Genomic DNA, 22,040 nt, shown 5'->3' on the forward strand with positions numbered 1-22,040 from the left:
TTACGTCGTTGTCATCGGTGACGCTGTCCCCGAGGACTGGCTGGCGGAGGGCGTTGCCTACTGCTGCGCCAGCGACTCCCGGCATTGTCACTAGCCGCAGCGTCTGCAGGAGGCGAGCTATGCCAGGCCTCATGCTGCTAACCTCTTACTGCCTGCGCAGCTGCTGACCGAGCACGGCGTCGCATTCCCCGGGCTGTGCGCATCAACACATCTCCACCACGACACGAGCGGTGAGGCTGAGCTACCGGAAAATGTATTGGAAGAACCAACAATAAAGAGGAGGATTGCTAAAAGCAACCACCTTCTACCCACCCACACCCTACAACCCCAACCGCGTCACCTGCTCTGGTCATCCTATTACAATAATAATCATATGACGGTGTTCATGATCGGTTGAAACTTTGACTGCTACAGGTGTGTACACTGCAGTTCATGCTGGGCACAGCTTTGTGGTCAGCCAATAACGTTACCTTGAGCCAGGAGACCTTGTTGCAGCAGCTACCTACCCATGGACTGGTTCTGCTGCATGGTCCACTCCCTTCTGTTGAATATTTCTGAATTGCTTGGCATGACAGCTTCATCTACCACTTTGGGTTTTGAAACTTTCGGTACATAATAGATACAATTCCTCTGACAATCAAAGATTTTCGTTATAAAGGTCAAATACAAATGAGTTACTGCATAGACAAACATATATGTATGTCAATAATGTTTCACGAATAAGAATTACAACTTTGTTTAGTATTTGGAAGGATTTTAGTAGCCTATGACGAAAGCGACATGTCGGATTCACCTCAGTAACTCAATGTCCTTTCATAGTTACCTACCACAATGCATTTTGTCACTGTATTAACTCATGGAAAGGACAAATCTTTCTCTGATATTACTCAAATACATTGGCGGTAACTAGCAACTGCATTAATAATTTTTCACTCCAACTTGGTAGACTCCATTTCATGAGATGTCTTCGATAATTTCATGTATGATTTGTTACATATACGACAGCAAAATGAACTCTCTGTCACAGGGTGGCAGACTGTGTGCTTATTGTACATACTCTGTGGTAACAGTGTGACTGTTTTTTGAACCTACAATTACACGCGTCTGATGTTGTCACACGATAAATCCTATGTCAGATAGTTTGTGACAAGAACAATTTTTACGTTTTCTTATGCCATACTCACATATAGAGTAGGGACACTCATTGCTGTATGTTTCTTACAAATAAGATTGCAAGAAAGATGGCGGCAATGCTGTATGTATATGTTTTTCCTGTTACAGCAGTAGTGACATTCTTGTTATTATCTTGATTCACTTGCTCCTTTTGATGTGGATATCTACAAAACCTCGTATTTTCTCCTTCAGGTTATGGTGTGCACTAGTAATTCACGTATGGTTACTCACACTCATATGCTTCTGTAAGCACCATATTCAGATCTGTAAGAAATCTTCTCATTGGTATTAAGTCATTTGTATTTACACTGTGTGTTACTTGAGCCTTTGTTGCTCTGTTAAAAAACAGTTTAACAGGCCATCAATTGCTTGGTTTTGAAACAGAGTATTCAGATTAGAGATAACATCTACATCACCTTCTGTGGGGATGTAGAGGTAATCAGTTCACATTTATTCACTTCATCATTCTCAGTGACTATGCTCGTGTTGCTAAGGGTGGCAGGTACCATTAGTAAATTCATTTTCTGTTTCTTGTTTGGAACATATGAGCAATGAAGGCAGTTTTTACGTGGTTTCCCTCCTAATGATAAAATATTAATATTTACCATCCTACCCTTTACTGACAGCAGTTCTGGTGGAATTTATCTCCCATTCTGTGAGTCGATGATCAGTGTTAGCGACTGCTTTACGTACAGAATAGTGGTCCATCATCAGATTTCTGCATGTGTTGTCAGTGTGTCGAATTAGTGGTAACAATACATTCTCTGTGTCAGTGGGTACTTAATGTGGACCAGCAGGCTGTTTGCCTTCATAGACTTCCATATTTAAGTGGTAAAAATTCTTCTATCACAGGTAACACATAGTTTTATACCGTATTTTGCCAACTTATTTGGAATACAATTTGAGATAGAATAATGAACAATGAGAACAACGGGCTATGTGTACACACCTAATATATTACCAGACACATTAATTTCGCACAGATGATAAAATAAAAATAATGATCTTGGGTATTGGCTGTGGCCTATCACTAGTAACCATCCCAGAAAATATAGGGTGGTGGCAGAGAACGTTTGGTTGTGCAATCCTGTACTTGTTCTGGTGTGCTACTTGATTTGTGATGTGTTTCTGAAAATAAATCAAAGTTATATTGAATGAATTATTGAATATTTTTTGAATAGAACCTGGCAGTATTGGAAAGAACAAGCATAAGTAGAATAACATCACTAGATGTCAAATTAAAATAACTACATGTCAAATTAGGAAAGAATTAAGTATGTACTGATTAGTAACATGAATTTTGTATGTTAAGTATGCCACTCCGTTATCAGAGAGTGGTAGATCAATTTCAAATGAAATACCTAGAAGTAAAAACTCCTACATTGAGCATATATTAAGTTGTCAAATGGTAAAGCATATAATCAGCTAATCTGATTACCTATTGCATTCACATTGCAAGTGGGCAACTGGAGATAGTGATGCTAGGAGTTTACTAACAGTCATGTTGTAGGTGCATATTCAAGGCATTAAGCATTCTGACAGCACCTTTACATTATATACATTTACTAATGTGGCTTGGCATAAATAAACCATCACAATTTCGAAAGAATAGAGATTTCTTCCACTCATTCATCATATTGTGTACATCCTACCAAGAAGGTGAACCTACAGGGCTAAGGAAGAAGTGAAGGTACACATTAACAAAAGACAACCAAACATTGCTTAAGCGGTACACTATGTTAATAAGAAAGTATCACAATACTGCTTAATACTAGTTTTGTTTATACCAGGCAAATGTGTTTTGGTGAATTGGAAAGAAAGTTGTTGCTATGTCTGTTATATTAGGTGGCTGCAGGCTGTCTTATCAGAAACTTAATATTTACTTCATTAATCAAGTACTTTTCAAAGAAATTAGTAACCTAAGTATGTAATTACACAGGACAGTTTACAACACACTACTTACCATCCATCTAAAGGAGGAATCAAATCCTTGTACTAAGATAATTAGTGGAAGGAGTTACTAATGAGGTATATTTTAAATTTCTTTTGAATTGGATGAAATAACCAGTTACTTGCAGTATGTTACATGGGAGCTTCTCAACTATCTTCAAACCATAATACATAACTTTGTTAAATCCTAGATAAGCATGCAAAGTTTACACAAAAGTTATATTTCTGTCTTGTATTGATAGTGCAGATCACGGTTCACCTTGGACTAATTTTTCGCAACTACACTACACCTTGACTAAAATAACTCTGTGATGATGGCAGTGGCTAGAAGTAAGCCAACTGCAGTTCTTTCTTGACACATATGTGCCCGCTATAATGACTGATTTTTTTAGCCACCACACAGCTTTCTCACATGCAGCAGGAAGCACAGGAAGGGGAGAGCCAACTGTTGCCCTATCCACCACCCCCACTGATGTAGTTCCCACTGCTGCTGATAACGACAACATTAAAAATAATTTGAATGTATGTTTTGCTCTATTTGCATTGCTCATTCTAAGTATGTGTAATGTTGTATATAACGAAAATCCCTGCGCCACCCTAGCCGTTTGTCAACCAAGAAGTTATTTTAATCAAAATTTTATCACTAAGTCTGCCATAGGCTCATGAAAGCATTCAACAATAGCCACAAAAGTTTTCTATTATTTCCCACTAGTATAATCTGACAGGTGCAAAAAAATTTGAAAACTTTAATATCTATCCATTATATGTATGGGTCACTGTGACTGATAAAGGTTTCCAGAAATTAGTGCTGTCAGCCATCTTTTGTATTTTTTTCAACCTTTATTTATCATGACCTGTTTTGAATCACCATCAACAGATGATACATATTTATTGCGTGTTTGCAACATTACCAGAGTTGTGCAGCTATGGCCAGGCATGAACTGTATGTACTTATACCATATTCAGCGTGTACATGTTTTGTTCTCTTGCCGTAGCTACATGAGCCACAACAATGCTGCAAATATGCAATAAATATGTACCATCTGATGATGAACTGCTTGTCAGTTCCAAACTGGTCATGGTAAACAGAAACTGGAGAATAAAACCAAAGGTGGCTGGCTGCTGTAAGACTTTACACAAATTTAAAACAGAATGAAATTGATTCTTCTGGCAACTTCTGCTCTGAAGATGGATATATAACAAAAACCTTGTGGTATAAAAGACTACAATGATTGTTTGTGCTACAGAAGTAGATGTAAACATTCCTTAACAGTAATGTGAGCAGTGACAGACCAATATGCTCATTATTATTACTTTTCAGCCAATGAGCTAGCTGGTAATCTGTAAATAGACAGTATTTAGCAATAATCACAAAAAAGACACAGAGTGTGAAACCTATGCAATCTACACCATTTTGATAGAAACAGACCAATGATCCTTGGAACATCCCATTATTTTTTGTTAATCAAAACACACACAAACTAGATCCAAAGAAAAAATAAGTCTATATAAAGTGATCTACTGCTTTATTGTAAAGGTAGATTGGCATAAAGTCATAACTCCATTCACCTGTTTTGACCAGTAATGCCATCAATGTGGTGTACATAATTTCAAGCACATACAGTACTGTGACCATGATGTCACTCATTACACCTGCCACCAAACATAAATAACATGTGAGTATTTTAACTCCAGCAATAGAATGAAACCAACAGAACAGCCAAATGAAGGGGAAAAACTAAGTAAATGGTAGTAAGAATAATGACAGCACTGCAAAAGAGATATTCACTCAGAAATCAAAACTTAACACAAAAAGATTACAAAAACTATTTGTGTTGTAAATTTCACGTGAGCTATACCTCTCAAATGAAGACTGTAATACCAGTAACCCAAACACAAATCAAAAACTCAACACCACTATTTTCACTTCACCTACATAGCTCCAACAAAGCCCTCGATATGAGGAATCAACATACAACTCTAAAACATGGTGGTGCAAATTTCACTTCACCCACACAGCTTGAGCAAAGCCCTTCATACCATACTTTCACTTACTCTTTCTAAAGCAGCGTGCACAGTACAACAAACCAAACCATGTTCACATGACTATCAGAAATGTATTCTAATCAACTACGGTACCTCAATACCCATTACACCCGCCAATAACAATCCAACAAAATTACCAAACACTAACAAGGAAATAACGATAATTCATGAATCTTGAATTGTCACCAATTTCAAGATACATGGACAACTTCACTCATTGCAACAAGAAATGAGCTACTCATAAATATCTGTATCTTCTTCACAACTGAAGAAAACAGAAAAATAATATTAAATCTCCGACCACAAGAAACACATGGTACTAATATTTCCAAACATAAAAATGAATCCATCAGCCACAATATGCAAATTCAAAGTAACTCACCAGAAAGCCAGCACAAATTCTTATAATAGCAGCCTGAAAGACTCAATTTACGTCAAACAACTCACTATCAAATATCCAGCACAAGAGATCACCACCAAATACTACAACACAACATCTACAAACACAAAGGCTCAAAAACATCAAGGCTCACTATGACATCACACACCCCATCACAGTTACATCACATGTCAAAGCAGATTGGTGTAGCATCAGCCCCTGAACTTGGGCGAATAACCTCACAATTGCCTCAGGCAGCAAATAGTGATTAGATAATGGCTACCAGTTGGCAAGAAAGTAGAACTAAATTATCTAGAATGAAGCTTAATTACTGTTGGAACATTTGTTCTGAGTTTGCGTCTTCATGGTACAACCCGAAAAGGTCAATACTGCTTGCTTTGCACTTAGAAACCTTTCTCACAGTACTGGCCCACAAACAGGACTGACAGCATACTTTTATTCTAGTTGTCCTACAGAATTTTCTTTTTACGCAGCCCAGCTAGATCTAAAAATTGTCCATTCTGATACTGAAATTCTGATACCGCAAATGTTACAAATTCTGTTGAACAGGGCTGACTCAAATTGTCTGCCCTGGTCAGTCTTGATGATAGGTGGACATCCTAAATGCAATACCCATGACTCAACGAAAGCTTGGGCAACAGCCTCTAGCCAGCGAGTTGTTCGGTTGATAGACGAGAGAACATAACGAAAGTCGTTGCAGAGGGAGAGAGGGTAGACAATGTCAATGCGAATATGCTGGAAACGCCCAGGAGGGATTGAAAAGGCGCCAAGGGAGGGGGTGGGTGAAGTGTGCTTGTGTACTTTTCAGCGTTGGCATGCACCCATTGCTGGCAGTCCTTGTTGACATTTCTCCACAAAAATGGTTCAAATGGCTCTGAGCACTATGGGACTTAACATCTGTGGTCATCAGTCCACTAGAACTGAGAACTACTTAAACCTAACTAACTTAAGGACATCACACACATCCATGCCCGAGGCAGGATTCGAACCTGCAACTGTAGAGGTCACTCGGTTCCAGACTGAAGCGCCTAGAACCGCACGGCCATTTCTGCACACAAAGCACTCCGCTATGAGGGGGGTGGACGCATGAACACTGGGGTGCTCTAAATTATGCAATACGTTGAAGACATCTCGACGGAGCGTGGTTGGGATGAGGGGGCATAACATGCCCGTACTGTCGTCGCACCAGATCTCACCAGAAATGCCAGGGAAGGTGGTACGAACGAAGTGTGGTGAAGAAATAGAGTCTGAAATCAGGTTTTGTGTCACCTCGTCAACAGGTTGGAGGTTAGGCAGTTCAGAGAGGTCTAACAGCGAATGGACGGCGTTGGCTCGTGAAAGGAAATCAGCAACTATATTGTTAGCACCCTTTATGTGTCTGACATTGGTGGTGAACTGAGATATGAAGTCCATGTATCTGAAGCGGCGAGGAGGTGGGTCAGGTGGCGGGTTTGTAATGGCCGCAGCCAGGGGTTTGCGGTCCATTAAAACATAGAAAGGGCATCCCTCAATGTCGGTCTTAAAATGCTTAATCGCTTCATAGACCACAAGCAACTCCATGTCAAACGCGGAATATTTCCATTGTGCATTGGTGAGCTTGCGCGAGAAGAACTGCAGAGGCGAAGTTTTGCCGTCGATTGTCTGGCTAAGGACAGCGCCGATGGAAGTATCACTCATGTCTGTGGTGATGAAAAGCTGCGCATTGGGATAAGGATGCGCGATGGTGCAAGAAGATTTTTGAGGGCAGCGAAAGAGTCAGTTACAGCAGGGGTCCATGGAACAGGCCGAGATCCAGAGGTGCTGGTGCCTCCCAAGGCATGCGTCAGTGGAGCCTGAATCTCCGCAGCCCGAGGTAGATGTCGGCGATAATAATTAACCATCCCCAGAAAGCGCTGGAGCTCTTTGAATGACGAAGGTCTGGGTAGGTTTAGTATTGTTTGTACTTTCTCAGGGGGCGGTGAAATGCCGTCGGCAGAGACCCGAAAGCCAAGAAAAGTGACACCAGGTTGATGTAGCTGCAATTTGTCTTGGTTGGTCTCGATGCCTGCTGCTGCGAGAGTGTTCATAACAGTTTGCACATGTCGAATGTTGTGCTCGATGAAGGAGCTGAACATAAGAATGTCATCAAAATAAGCAAAGCAGAATTTTAGGTTGAATAGCACTTCGTTAATGAAGCGTTGCCAGGTCTGGGTTGCGTTTTTCAGACTTAAGGGCATGAATCAAAACTGAAATAACCCGACTGGGGTGGTGATTGCTGTCTTCTCGATGTCTTCAGGTGCCATGGGGATCTGGTGGTAGGCCCATTTGCAATCAATGACAGAGAACGTGGTCGCACCTGCGAAGGAACTGGTAAAGTCAGCAATGTTGGGTATGGGGTAGGTGTCCATAATTGTTTGTGTGTTTAGTCGACGGTAGTCTCCACACATGCGCCAGGACCCGGCTTTCTTGGGTGTCATATGTATGGGTGTAGACCAGCTACTGGCAGAGGGTTCAATGATGCCAGAGCTTAGTAGTTCAGAAATTTGATTTTTAGGGTCGGAGAGAGTCAACGTGGTTTACTGGAGATCAGGGGACCTGGCATGAGTAGAAGCTTGTGAACCGTGCCGCTGGTGACGACGGAAATGTTGCCAGCGGCACGGGAGGCGGTTTGTTTACAATGTGTAGTCGGTGGGGCAGGCGAGGCGTGGTTGTGGTGTTCGGAGCCACTCGGCGGATCCGACGGGAGCCGAGGCGGTGAAATGTACCACGAGTCAGCACGACAAGATGGCCGCCGGCCCGAAGCAGTGGCACCACGGTAGGGTGAGCTCGGTAGAGCTCGTGAGCCGTTAGTGAGTCCATTGTCCGAGGGCGCGGCCTGTGGCAGCACAGTCGCACAGGAGCCGAAGTTGCATAGTTTGAGGTGCTGTCCGCGAGGGGCGGGGTAGGAGCTGTCAGTTCCAGAGCACGTGACGCTCGTCACGCATGCTCACTTGTGTCCAGCCAAGTGTCAAACGTTGCTGTGTTAGGAGGGTGTGGCGCTGTGTAGCTGTCAGTACACGTTATTGCAGTCTTGATAGCACAGTTGCAAGGGGTAGCGGAGGCTCGATTGCTGGGATTGCATCGGAGAGCTGGAGCTGTGTTTCATGGAGCCGGAGGGAGAGCATGAAGTTTTCCTTGTGTAGGCGAGCGACGTGTTCAAGCTCGACAAGGCACTTGTGCCTGATTTCTTGTAACGTCGTCGACAGAGATGAGTGTGTAGGGATGAGATGAGCCCGGACCGATGTGTCATGGGGGGGGGGGGGGGGAGGGGTGGGGGGAGGGTTGCTCGACGGAGCACAGGGGAAGTGAGTCTTGGACGGATGATGAAACACAGTGTTTCACACTAGGTCCAGTGAAAGTTTGTGGTGTCGCAAGAAGTCAATGTCTAGTACAGGTTCGTCAATTTTGCCCACTAAAAAAGTCCACTCGAGTTTGCAGTTTTCAGAGACAGAGAGACGATGTAGGAAGTTGAACCCGAGCATTGTAGTTTAGTTGAATTCACGGCTTGCAATGAAGTATGATGAGGGCGGATGTTCGACGACGCTAAGGACTTAGGCAGCAGCGAAACATTGGCGCCTGTGTCCACTAGGAAAAGGTATCCCGACGAAATGTCTTTAACGTAAAGTCGTCGACAATTATCCGGTCGTTCCCGGACGGAATGGAGAAGGGGGGGATGCCTGTCATGTTGCGCGCAGGAGGCGGCAGCTCGACCTATCTGCGATTGGCGTTTGGGAAGTTGCAGGGTGGCCTGCAGTTCCATGCCGCCTCACCAAACCGTGTGTGGAAGTAACAGTGTGGTTGCATTTCCTGTGGAAGGTTCGTTGCCAGTGGCAGTGGCCGAGGTTCGGTGGCTGCAGCAGGTTCGGTTGGAGGAGGGGGCGTGACCATGGGCAGAGCCGGTGACGTTCCAGCTGCTTGTTTACTGCTTCCCAGAGCGAGCGAAAGGGTCAGCACAGTACGGCCCCGGCTGCGTCCGGACGCAGGGCGATGAGCCTGAACCTGAGACTTGTGAGGTAGGCAGTGGCTGGCGAAATAGAGCAGTGATGCATCGTGTAGCTTGTCAGCAATTGTCATTCTTTGCTCGACAGGTTCAGGAGACCTTCAAGCCAGAGCAAAGCGGATGTGAGGAGATGGCAAGGAGAGCTGCGTCAGAAAGTAGATCGTCACTGACCAGGGCACGTAACCATCTCCAGAGCTGGGAAGGTTTGTCGTTGTCTAGTTGCTGGACATGGAGCACTTGATAGTTTGCTCCTCAGTTAAGTGTGGAAGCCGACGTAGAACTATCGCTTTGTCTAGAATTTACTGGGTAGGTGAGTTCGGGGCGTCGACCAGGTCAGCAATCAAGTCCTCCTGGTCGTCCTGGTGGGTGATGAGGCACAGAAACCTGGTTGACTCGTCGAGTTTGTAATGGTCGAACACTTCGTCCACAATTTTGAACCAGGTTGTTGCTCTGTCGAGATTAAACGGCGGCAGCGTTGGTAAGCATTGTAGAATGTTCAGAAGAACAGGATGAGTTGAGTTCGTCGGGGCGCTGCCTGAATCGAGCTGTTGTTGCTGTAGTATTCGAGGAGAGTGTGTCTCCAGGGGATGTGGCAATGACGGCTGTTCAGGTGGCAATGTGAAGGTGACATGTTGTGGTTGAGCGTGATCCGTAGCAACGCAGAAGGTCGACGCGGGTGAGACACCATAATGTGATGATTGCGATTGCAGAAGCTCAACACGTTGCGGGTGTGTTCGGATTGACGCGTTGCAGAAGACCAACGTGGATGAGGCACCGAGATGTGCCGAGAACAGTAGCGGAAGCTCGACTGGAGCAGGTTCGGGGGCGACAGGTGAGAAAAAGTTCAGAGTATGAGAACGTGTGTTAGTCCGTGGAAAGCTCGACGTTGATCAGAGCCAGGGCCACCTGTGTTGCAGGGAGGCTGCGGAGGTGCGGGCTGTCCAGAAGCACAGTGTGGGAAATGATGTCTAACGTGGGACGGAATGTGTGAATGTTCACTGTTCATAGTCGCTCCAAAAAATGGTTCAAATGGCTCTGAGCACTATGGGACTCAACGGCTGAGGTCATTAGTCCCCTAGAACTTAGAACTAGTTAAACCTAACTAGCCTAAGGACATCACAAACATCCATGCCCGAGGCAGGATTCGAACCTGCGATCGTAGCGATCTTGCGGTTCCAGACTGCAGCGCCTTTAACCGCACGGCCACTTCGACCGGCTAGTCACTCCACTCAAAATGGTGTGCGGATAAGGTGAATGTCGTGGCACACAACACTGAGACGTAGCAGTGGGATGGAGGTGGAGGTCAGGCACAGATAACAGGTTATTGTTCCTGTTGCAGGCCGAGGTATAGAATTAGGAAGGCATGTGCCAAAGCTGAACTGAGACAGGTGGGGGCGTGGTCTGATACTGAGGAGGTAGACCTGTGAACGAAGCAGTTCCGGCCACGTGGCAGTTATCTGCATGGTACTGCACGGATTGCAGCATGGCAAATCGTTGTCCTGGTGGTAGTAGGTTGTCCGACGAAGCATTTGCAGAAATCGGCATTGGTCCTGCACTTCATGGAGATCCGTAAGAGGTAACTGCACAGGGAGGGCACATGGGGTGGGAACAAAGGCGTTTGATAGCCGGAGTCATGCGCACTCCTAACCTCACTCATTGTTGCAGGCTCGAAAACGTCTGGCGGAATCATCGAGTGAGAGGCATCATGTTGCAGTCCTGGCGGGTGTACATCGCCTGTGACATGATGCATGTCAATCACAAAATCCGACGTTAGGCGCTGAGACGAAGTCATTGTTCGAATACTGTGTCGATGTAATACACGCGAAAATAACCAACGCAGAGGTCGCGGACACAGTAAAACTGCGAAAACGAAAGACGTTACAACTCGGGGTCACCAGGGTTACCTTGTTGGTTGCACCAATAATCACACCCATTTACAAATAGTTCATTTATTAACCTTAACACATACAAGGATCACAAAAAACTGAACTGAATATGGCGAAATAGCCAAAGATAATGCCTAGAGTCCAAAGTTGAATACATGTCGATGTTGGTGTCGATTTCATCGGCGCCACAATATAAATCCTCACCTGCTATTGTTTTGCAAATCCAAATTTCCCACAGTATCTCCAGTTTTGCTGCATGTCTCTTCGTGTTTTTAGCTAGTTCCATCGTTATATGCTTCAGTGACTAAAAATAAAGTCCAACAACTGCATTACTTAACAACTCAATATGTTGAGAGTTAACTTTGAAGAAGCCTTCCAATAATCATTACAACAGCACTACGTTGCATACAACACAGCTGTGTATCCTTTCATGTGCACACAGCTATGAAACTAAATCTGCAGTTTATAACGTTCACCGGTACAACACTACACCTGCAGCTAGAGTACATAATCACAGTATTAAATAAATCCTATACATTTATATTCTGTGGGAAAATACGATATTCTAACCACAAACATTTGAACCAATCAACTTACACTATTGGCCATTAAAATTGCTACACCAAGAAGAAATGCAGATGATAAGAGGGTATTCATTAGACAAATATATTATACTAGAACTGACATGTGATTACATTTTCACGCAATTTGGGTGCATAGATCCTGAGAAATCAGTACCCAGAACAACCACCTCTGGCCATAATAATGGCCTTGAGACGCCTGGGCATTGAGTCAAACAGAGCTTGGATGGCATGTACAGGTACAGCTGCCCATGCAGCTTCAACACAATACCACAGTTCATCGAGAGTGGTGACTGGCGTATTGTGACAAGCCAGTTGTTCAGCCACCATTGAGCAGACGTTTTCAATTGGTGAGAGACCAGGAGAATGTGAAGGCCAGGGCAGCAGTCGAACATTTTCTGTATCCAGAAGTGCCCATAGAGGACCTGCAACATGCGGTCGTGCATTATCCTGCTGAAATGTAGCGTTTCGCAGGGATCGAATGAAGGGTAGAGCCATGGGTCGTAACACATCTGAAATGTAACGTCGACTGTTCAGAGTGCCGTCAATGCGAACAAGAGGTGTGAAGATGTGTAACCAATGTAACCGATGGCACCCCATACCATCACGCCAGGTGATACGCCAGTATGGCGCTGACGAATACGCGCTTCCAATGTGCATTCACCGCGATGTCGAAGAACACGGATGCGACCATCATGATGCTGTAAACAGACCCTGGATTCATCTGAAAAAATGACGTCTTGCCATTCGTGCACCCAGGTTGAGTACACCATCGCAGCTGCTCCTCTCTGTGATGCAGCGTCAAGGGTAACCGCAGCCATGGTCTCCGAGCTGATAGTCCATGCTGCTGCAAACGTTGTCGAACTGTTCGAGCAGATGGTTGTTGTCTTGCAAACGTCCCCATCTGTTGACTCAGGGATCGAGATGTGGCTGCACGATCCGTTACAGCGATGTGGATAAGGTGCCTGTCGTCTCCATTGCTAGTAATACAATGCCGTTGGGATGCAGCACGGCGTTCCGTATTGCCCTCCTGAACCCACCGATTCCAAATTCTGCTAATAGTCATTGGATCTCGACCAACGCGAGCAGCAATGTCGTGATACGATAAAACGCAATCGAGACAAGCTACAATCCGACCTTTATCAAAATCGGAAACGTGATGGTACGCATTTCTCCTCTTTACACGAGGCATCACAACAACGTTTCGCCAGGCAACGCCGTGTCAGCTGCTGTTTGTGTATGAGAAATCGGTTGGACACTTTCCTCATGTCAGCACGTTGTAGGTGTCGCCACTGGCACCAACCTTGTGTGAATGCTCTGGATAGCTAATCCTTTGCGTATCACAACATCTTCGTCCTGTCGGTTAATAAATTTCGCGCCTGTAGCACGTTAACTTCGTGGTGTAGCAATTTTGATGGCCATAGTGTATGTGCCTCCCTGAATATGAATGTATATTACGTTTCCTATTTTCTCTCCAACAAATGACCTTACGATTGTTAAAAAAAATGGTTCAAATGGCTCTGAGCACTATGGGACTTAACATCTATGGTCATCAGTCCCCTAGAACTTAGAACTACTTAAACCTAACTAACCTAAGGACAGCACACAACACCCAGTCATCACGAGGCGGAGAAAATCCCTGGCCCCACCGGGAATCGAACCCGGGAACCCGGGCATGGGAAGCGAGAACGCTACCGCACGACCACGAGCTGCGGACTACGATTGTTCATCTCTTGAAAATCAGACTAGCACAAAGCCTGTGGCTGAGTTACTATGGCAATTAACCTCTTCAGGGATTCTGGCACATATGTAGCCATTAACCGTATGCTGAATATATTGAAGAAAATGCATTCCTTAATGGACAGTGGACGGCCGGTGATGCCGAGCGGCACTAGGCGCTGTAGTTTTGGCACCTCGTAACCGCCACTGTCGCAGGTTCGAATCCTGCCTCGGGCATGGATGTGTGTGATGTCCTTAGGTTAGTTAGGTCAAGTAGGTCTAAGTTCTAAGGGACTGATGACCTTAGATGTTAAGTCCCATAGTGCTCAGAGCCATTTGAGCCCAATGGGCATTGATTACATTTGTGGCCATTGTGTTCCCATAAGATGGCTACCCTGTCCCTAGTTCATTATCTTTAACTGTTATGAAGAGAGATGTTTTTATATCTGTGGATAGTCAGCGCTGGCTGTTGTTTAGTACATGCATTTGAAATCATAATTTACGTTTTTTTTTGCAGGAGAATTTTTCGTCTACAATTTTTTATTGTGTGCTTTGAACATTTATTATTATGATGTTACTGTTGAAACAGTGATATCTGGAAACTATTTTGTGTAAATCGACTGTTTACAAATGTACACATTTGTGGACACAGTGCATGGGTAACATAACCTGAAATACCATGTCACCACCAGAGTCTCAATTATAAAATACCGTTTTTGTCATTTTGTTACTTTCATTTATTTTACAGTTTCTCTTCCAACATTATTAAAAATGAATCGAAGGAAAACATTAAGCCCAGAGGAAATTTTAATCATTTTAGATTCTGTTGATGATGCCAATTGTTCTGATTTGGACGTAATTACATGTGATAAAGACAGTGATATTATTGATGACGATTCTGATGATGATAGTGTTGTTGGTGATGACACTGTTGCTAGTGGTGATTCAGCTGTTGATAGGGCAATTCACTCAATAACAGTCCAGACCAATAGTGCAACTGCAAATACAAGTTTCGAATTCTCCAACATCTTCACGTAATATATGGTATACAAACAAGGACATTGACTTTGTTGGTGACATTCCTGCATTCTGTGGCGTTTACAAAAGCAATAGTGATCTTTTAGTAGAGAAGACGCCATATTTTTACTACTACAACATGTACACTCCTAAAGCACTGGACTTGATAGTCAGAGAGACAACACGGAATGCTTTTTCAAATGGCGAATGCAATTTCTCTGCCTCAGTAAGTGAAGTTCATTGCTTCTTAGCGATTAATTTGATCATGACATATATAAAGTACCCAAAACGGAAGTATGAACTGGTCAGGTAACCCAGTTTTGAGAATGGATCTTATTGCTGACATTATGTCACTTAAGAGATTTGAGATAATACACTACTGGCCATTAAAATTGCTACACCAAGAAGAAATGCAGATGATAAACAGGTATTCATTGGACAAATATATTATACTAGAACTGACATTTGATTACATTTTCACGCAATTTGGGTGCATAGATCCTGAGAAATCAGTACCCAGAACAACCACCTCTGGCCGTAATAACGGCCTTGAGGCGCATGGGCATTGAATCAAACAGAGCTAGGATGGCGTGTACAGGTACAGCTGCCCATGCAGCTTCAACACAATACCACAGTTCATCAAGAGTGGTGACTGGTGTATTGTTACGAGCCAGTTGCTCAGCCACCATTGAATAGACGTTTTCAATTGGTGAGAGATCTGGAGAATGTGCTGGCCACGGCAGCAGTCGAACATTTTCTGTATCCAGAAATGCCCATAGAGGACCTGCAAAATGTGTTCGTGCATTATCCTGCTGAAATGTAGGGTTTGGCAGGGATCGAATGAAGGGTAGAGCCACGGGTCGTAACACATCTGAAATGTAACGTCGACTGTTCAGAGTGCCGTCAATGCGAACAAGAGGTGACGAAGATGTGTAACCAATGGCACCCCATACCATCACACCGGGTGATACCCCAGTATGGCGATGACGAATACACACTTCCATTGTGCGTTCACCGTGATGTCGCCAAACACGGATGCGACCATCATGATGCTGTAAACAGACCCTGGATTCATCTGAAAAAATGACGTCTTGCCATTCGTGCACCCAGGTTGAGTACACCATCGCAGCTGCTCCTCTCTGTGATGCAGCGTCAAGGGTAACCGCAGCCATGGTCTCCGAGCTGATAGTCCATGCTGCTGCAAACGTTGTCGAACTGTTCGAGCAGATGGTTGTTGTCTTGCAAACGTCCCCATCTGTTGACTCAGGGATCGAGATGTGGCTGCACGATCCGTTACAGCGATGTGGATAAGGTGCCTGTCGTCTCCACTGCTAGTAATACAATGCCGTTGGGATGCAGGACGGCGTTCCGTATTGCCCTCCTGAACCCACCGATTCCAAATTCTGCTAATAGTCATTGGATCTCGACCAACGCGAGCAGCAATGTCGTGATACGATAAAACGCAATCGAGACAAGCTACAATCCGACCTTTATCAAAGTCGGAAACGTGATGGTACGCATTTCTCCTCTTTACACGAGGCATCACAACAACGTTTCGCCAGGCAACGCCGTGTCAGCTGCTGCTTGTGTATGAGAAATCGGTTGGAAACTTTCCTCATGTCAGCACGTTGTAGGTGCCGCCACTGGCGCCAACCTTGTGTGAATGCTCTGGAAAGCTAATCCTTTGTATATCACAGCATCTTCGTCCTGTCAGTTAAATTTCGGGTCCGTAGCACTTCATCTTCGTCTTGTAGCAGTTTTACTGGCCAGTAGTCTAAAAACGTATTTACGTTTTGTGGACAAAGACGAAATCCCGGCCGCCCGCGGTGGTCTAGCGGTTCAGGCGCTCAGTCCGGAACCGCGCGACTGCTACGGTCGCAGGTTCGAATCCTGCCTTGGCCATGGATGTGTGTAATGTCCTTAGGTTAGTTAGGTTTAAGTAGTTCTAAGTTCTAGGGGACTGATGACCACAGATGTTAAGTCCCATAGTGCTCAGAGTCATTTGAACCATTTTTGAACGAAATCCCGGGAAATAACTCTGACATGTTTGTGAAGGTGAAACCCATATTGGACACAATGAAAGAGACATTTTCGGGGAATGTAACTCCTACTGAATATCAGTCTATAAGTGAAATGATTATCCTCTTCAAGGGTAGAAGCAGGGCAAAACAGTATATAAAGTCTAAGCTCTAAAAATGGGGATTGAAATCATGGGTACGCTCTAGCTCAGATTGATGCGCAACACTTTTTGAGATGTACCAAGAGAAAAGGTGGGAGCGGAATTACACACTGAGCTTCAGTCCTATTGGGGACACTGTCGTAAGATTGTGCCAGGGGCTAGAAGGAAAAAATCACAAGATCATTCTTGACCATTTATTCGCAGCAATCCCATTGCTTTCATATCTCAAGCAAAAGAAAATTCATGTATTGGGAACCATAAGGTCGAACAGACTGTAGGGTGCAGAGAGTAAATTGACCAACAGCAAAGCTCTAATGGATTCATGTCGAGGTTCAATGTCTATTGCTACTTCTAATGACAATATTACAGTTTTGTGATGGGTGGAGAGAAACATTGTCCACATGATATCTACCTTTTCTGGAGGGACACCAACTGATACTGTGATGGGACGTGAAGAACCATGCTCGCATAGATATCGAGAGGCCAGATGCTGTTGCATGCTACAACAAATTCATGGGCTGAGTAGACATGACTGACCAGATGGTTGCACACTACCCTCACACAATGAAGAGCAAGAAATTTTATTTGAGAATATTTTTCCACTTTTATAATGTTGCACTAGTAAATGCATGGATTCTTTACAAAAGAGGCACTGAGAGAAATATTTCTTTGGTGGAATACAAGGCCTCAGTTGCTACAACAATTACATAGCTTGGAAGCCTGCAAAGGAAGTGTGGCAGACCATCTAACACCACTGACCATACTCACTGGAAGAAAAGGCAACGCACTGGGTGTACTGCATATATAAGACTGGATGGAATAACCCATTACCCTGAAAAAAAAAAAAAGGAATGTGAGAATCCTCCTTGGTACAGAAATAAAAACTGCAAAAGAAGAACAAGATACATCTGCAAAAGTGCAAGGTTCTTGTTTGCCCACGATGTACGGAGTTCTTCCACAATACATGATGTGAACAATTCCTTCTTACTTGAATTTCGCTATTATTTATCACATTTTTTAGTTTCTTTATGTTTTCACCATGTTTGCTCTCATGTAACCTGCTATGCACCATGTACACAAATGTGGCCATTTCCTATTTTCATTGTTGTACAGTAAATTGAAGCATTTGTTGAAGAAATATATTTGCAATGACTTCCTTACATCTCAAATATAGTGTTAAAAATAACTGTCAAAATTGAAATTATTAAAAAAATTCATCGCTGAAAAGGATTTATGCAGCATCTACCACGTCAACAAAAACAATAACATAAAACAAACACAGATATTTCTGCCTCATCTAAAATATCGTCTTCAAAGTCAATATTCACAACGCCTTCAACTACGTCAATTCCCATGTTTCGCTGTCACTGAAGTCTCGTCTCGGCTGTGCAACCACCAGAGCCACCTATTGAGAGAATCCTCACTGAACTGGCAAGACTCTACGCCAAGCTGGCAGCTGACAGCCCAAGGAGCGTACGGCGCATTGACGAGCGGCAGCCACGCAAATTCGAATGGTGTTGGTTCCATAGACACTTCAGGCGAAATGCTAGATGATGTTGCAAACTGTGTGGGTTCCCAGATATCAACAACGGATGTGTATAGACGTGCATATCCGTTGTATAACCAGTAAGATTGTAGTTGTAATGACAATGCCACAGCTTCTGCTAAATGTGAATCTTCACGATTATTTGTGTTTGAAAAGATATCTGGTATGGAATTTTGGTCAACACAGGTTTGGATATAAGTGGTGTTTTACGGGGTGTGAAAGACATGCCTCAGAGTCATACGAAATTAAATCTGCAAAATGTTTTCTCACCTTCATGATGATTGTTAATGGCCTGCATGTTTGGCCCCATATTGGGGGCCGATTTTCTTAAATTTTTCCATTACCTATGGACCTCTATAATCATCTTCTTGTGCAATCTCCGGCTTTAGGTATGCTGTCTCCTACGCTGGACGCAAGAAGCCATTCTGCCAGATCAGAAGGCATGAAGATTAATGCATCTTCCATGTCTCCCTCATCGCGACAGCTTCTGCCCATTCCATACACACCTCACTGCGAAATGCACATGGGTGCTTCACACAAGAAGATTGTGTTACGTCTTCTGCATAATATGGAGGCCGCTTTTCACTTCAACAGCAGCGCGATACACTACAGCAGGAGGTTGCTCATCTCAATGAACTTTTCCGCTTCTATAAAACAACGTGACACATTCAGCCTGGGACCCTAGAAATCCACGATTGGCTTCTCGATACAATTCATGTGAACTCTGATCAGGTCCACACCGCTTATTTTGACGCTGAAATGTGTTCAAATGTCTGTGAATTCTTAAGGGACCAAACTACTGAGGTCATCGGTCCCTAAACTTACACACTACTTAAATTAACTTATGCTAAGAACAACACACACACACACACACACCCATGCCCGAGGGAGGACTCGAACCTCCGGCGGCAGGGGTCGTGCAACACGTTACATGGAACCTCTAACCGCGCAGCCACTCCACACGGCATTGTGATGCTGACGAGTACGTGTTTTACGTGAAATTCATGGATCTTTCACGCTGAAAGATTACTGTCGCGACATGGTTCTCACATCCTGTTCAGACGTCGTGATAATTCCCCTAGTATAGTGTCACTCGCAGATGCTGAAATCGAATACACCAATGTTCGAGTGTTCAGCCTCCCGCCGGAAGTTGATGACAGTTTTCTAAAGGGCATATTGACTCCTTATGGTAACGTGAAAAACATCCGTCGTGAACGCTGGTCTACTCAACGCAGATTACAGTGTTATAGTGGAATTCTTTCCTTGGAAGTGCATGTCAAACGCAATATATAATCCCATTTACAAGTGTGTGGTTACCGCATCAGTATCATGTATACTGGTCAAGAGGGAACCTGTTCCCTATGTAATGAAAGTGGACACGTTCGTTCTAATTGTCCGCGGCGGGTTTTTGTATTAAAGCCGTCATTAGTGCAGCTTCACAAATTGACGGTTGCTGATCTTGTTCCTTCTCCTCCCGCCGTCGGACCTACTTCTGCTTCGGATTATAATGTATAAACAGTCAGTTCTGATAATCGTGTCAATGAATTTCCGCCTTTACCTCCGCGACAGGTTCTGAATCCTATTGGCCCCAGGATAGAACTTATAACGGCGACAAACAAGCGACATCGCACTCAGGAAGGTGATGGTGAGGATTTGGTTGTACCTTCTGCGCCAACCTCCTCCGCATCGATTGTGTCCCCTGCTACTCTCCATGCTACTATACCTCCCCTCCGTGGTACGATGCGTGGCGAAGAAGTTATCTCCAGCATCCCTCCTGGTCGCGAAGTGGCTCCTTCTGAGCTGCCTGTGTGTGAAGAGGGAGCGGAGCCCCCCGTTCGTCTTTGTGTCCTCCGTTACAGCCTAAGACGATGCAGTGTCCTCCTGTTCCTTCGTCTTCCTGTATTTGCCGCCTACAGCAGCTCCCGAGGAGAAGAAAATTAGCGACCAAGTATCACCTGTTGTATTGGTAATTCCACAGAATGCTCCCGCCTTAGTGACTGGCATTGCATTACATGACCCTAGGTCTGGGGGGGGTGGGGGAGGAAGCTGTGCCTATGACCCCTCCCAAACCTCTGTCTGCAGAGGCTGCCATCTCACGTAGCCGGCAGAAACAGCGTATACAACTTGACCGTGCGGTGGCTCGTAAGAAATCTAAGAAAATAGGTTGCGATGACGTGGGTTATGGTCCCCCGATGTGTGATTCCACTGTGGATTCCACAGTGGACCTTGACTCTCAGCTGTCTACATAATTCTACTCCGATATTCCGTACATCTCTGTCCAGCTGTGATCAATTACCCAAGCCTACACGTTCCTTTCCTTAAACGTTAATCGTGTGGAATAAGAATTGCAATTGGCTTCGCTGCGTCAGTTCATTTATGATTCATGTGCGGACACAGTTTTCTTACAGGAGGTGCTATTTAGTAATTTCTCCTTATCTGGTTTTCGTATGATCTTTAATGTAGCACCCGAATATTCTACGGGCACCGCCTTATTCTTTCGCGAAAGCATTCCTATTGCTGAAGTGGAAATGGTGGATTCTGGCAGGGGCATAGGGTGTCAACTTTTTAATCTTACTTTGGTTCGTTTATATGCCCCTACTGGCACTGGTCACGTGGTGGATCGTTCGCGTTTTTATGAAGAGGATATTGTTTATTTGTTGCGTAAGAGTCCTCCGGGTATTCTGTTGAGTGATGACTTTAACTGTGTATTGCGTCCTGTGGATCAATCTCCAAACCTTAATTTCTGTCTCGAATTACATGAATTGGGCCGCTCCTTACGCCTAAAAGACGTCTGGATATGTAAATACCCGACATTATTTAAATTTACCCACTTTACTGCGACTTCTAGTAGCAGGTTAGATAGATTTTACTTATCGGACTTCCTGAGCGATAGTATTCTTAACGTTGAAGTTATCCCAGCTTCCTTTACGGATCACTGTGCTGTGGCCATAACTCTCAATCTAGAATGGCAACCAGTCAAATTGTTTCGCCCTCCGTGGATGCTAAACGTCGCTCATCTAGCTGACCCTTCTCTCGATGACGTGATGCAAGTCATGTGGTTGCATACTCTACGGTCCACTGGGAAATACTCCTCCACCCTTGACTGATGGAGCAACGGCCTTGCCACAGTGGATACACCGGTTCTCGTCTGATCACCGAAGTTAAGCGCTGTCGGGCGTGGCCGGCACTTGGATGGGTTACCGTCTGGGCCGCCATGCGCTGTTGCCATTTTTCGGGGTGCACTCAGCCTCGCCTCGTGATGCCCATTGAGGAGCTACTCGATCGAATAGTAGCGGCTCCGGTCAAGGAAAACCATTATAACGACCGGGAGAGCGGTGTGCTGACCACACGCCCCTACTATCTGCATCCTCAGCTGAGGATGACACGGCGGTCGGACGGTCCCATTGGGCCACTTGTGGCCTGAAGACGGAGTGCTTGACTGGTGGATATAGCTAGCGAAACCGAGGCTCACGCAGACTTTGATACGTTTCTGTGCTGCCAAAGCGCGAGACTTTCGGAGAACTT

At 44.6% G+C, this 22,040-nt stretch overlaps 1 pseudogene; it reads left to right on the plus strand.

The window, feature by feature from the left end:
• The first annotated feature begins 21,625 nt into the window (after positions 1 to 21,625).
• Positions 21,626 to 21,743, plus strand: LOC124723556 (annotated as a pseudogene).
• Positions 21,744 to 22,040: the final 297 nt, after the last annotated feature.

The sequence above is a fragment of the Schistocerca piceifrons genome, chromosome X, assembly GCF_021461385.2.
Source record: "Schistocerca piceifrons isolate TAMUIC-IGC-003096 chromosome X, iqSchPice1.1, whole genome shotgun sequence".
NCBI lineage: Eukaryota > Metazoa > Arthropoda > Insecta > Orthoptera > Acrididae > Schistocerca > Schistocerca piceifrons.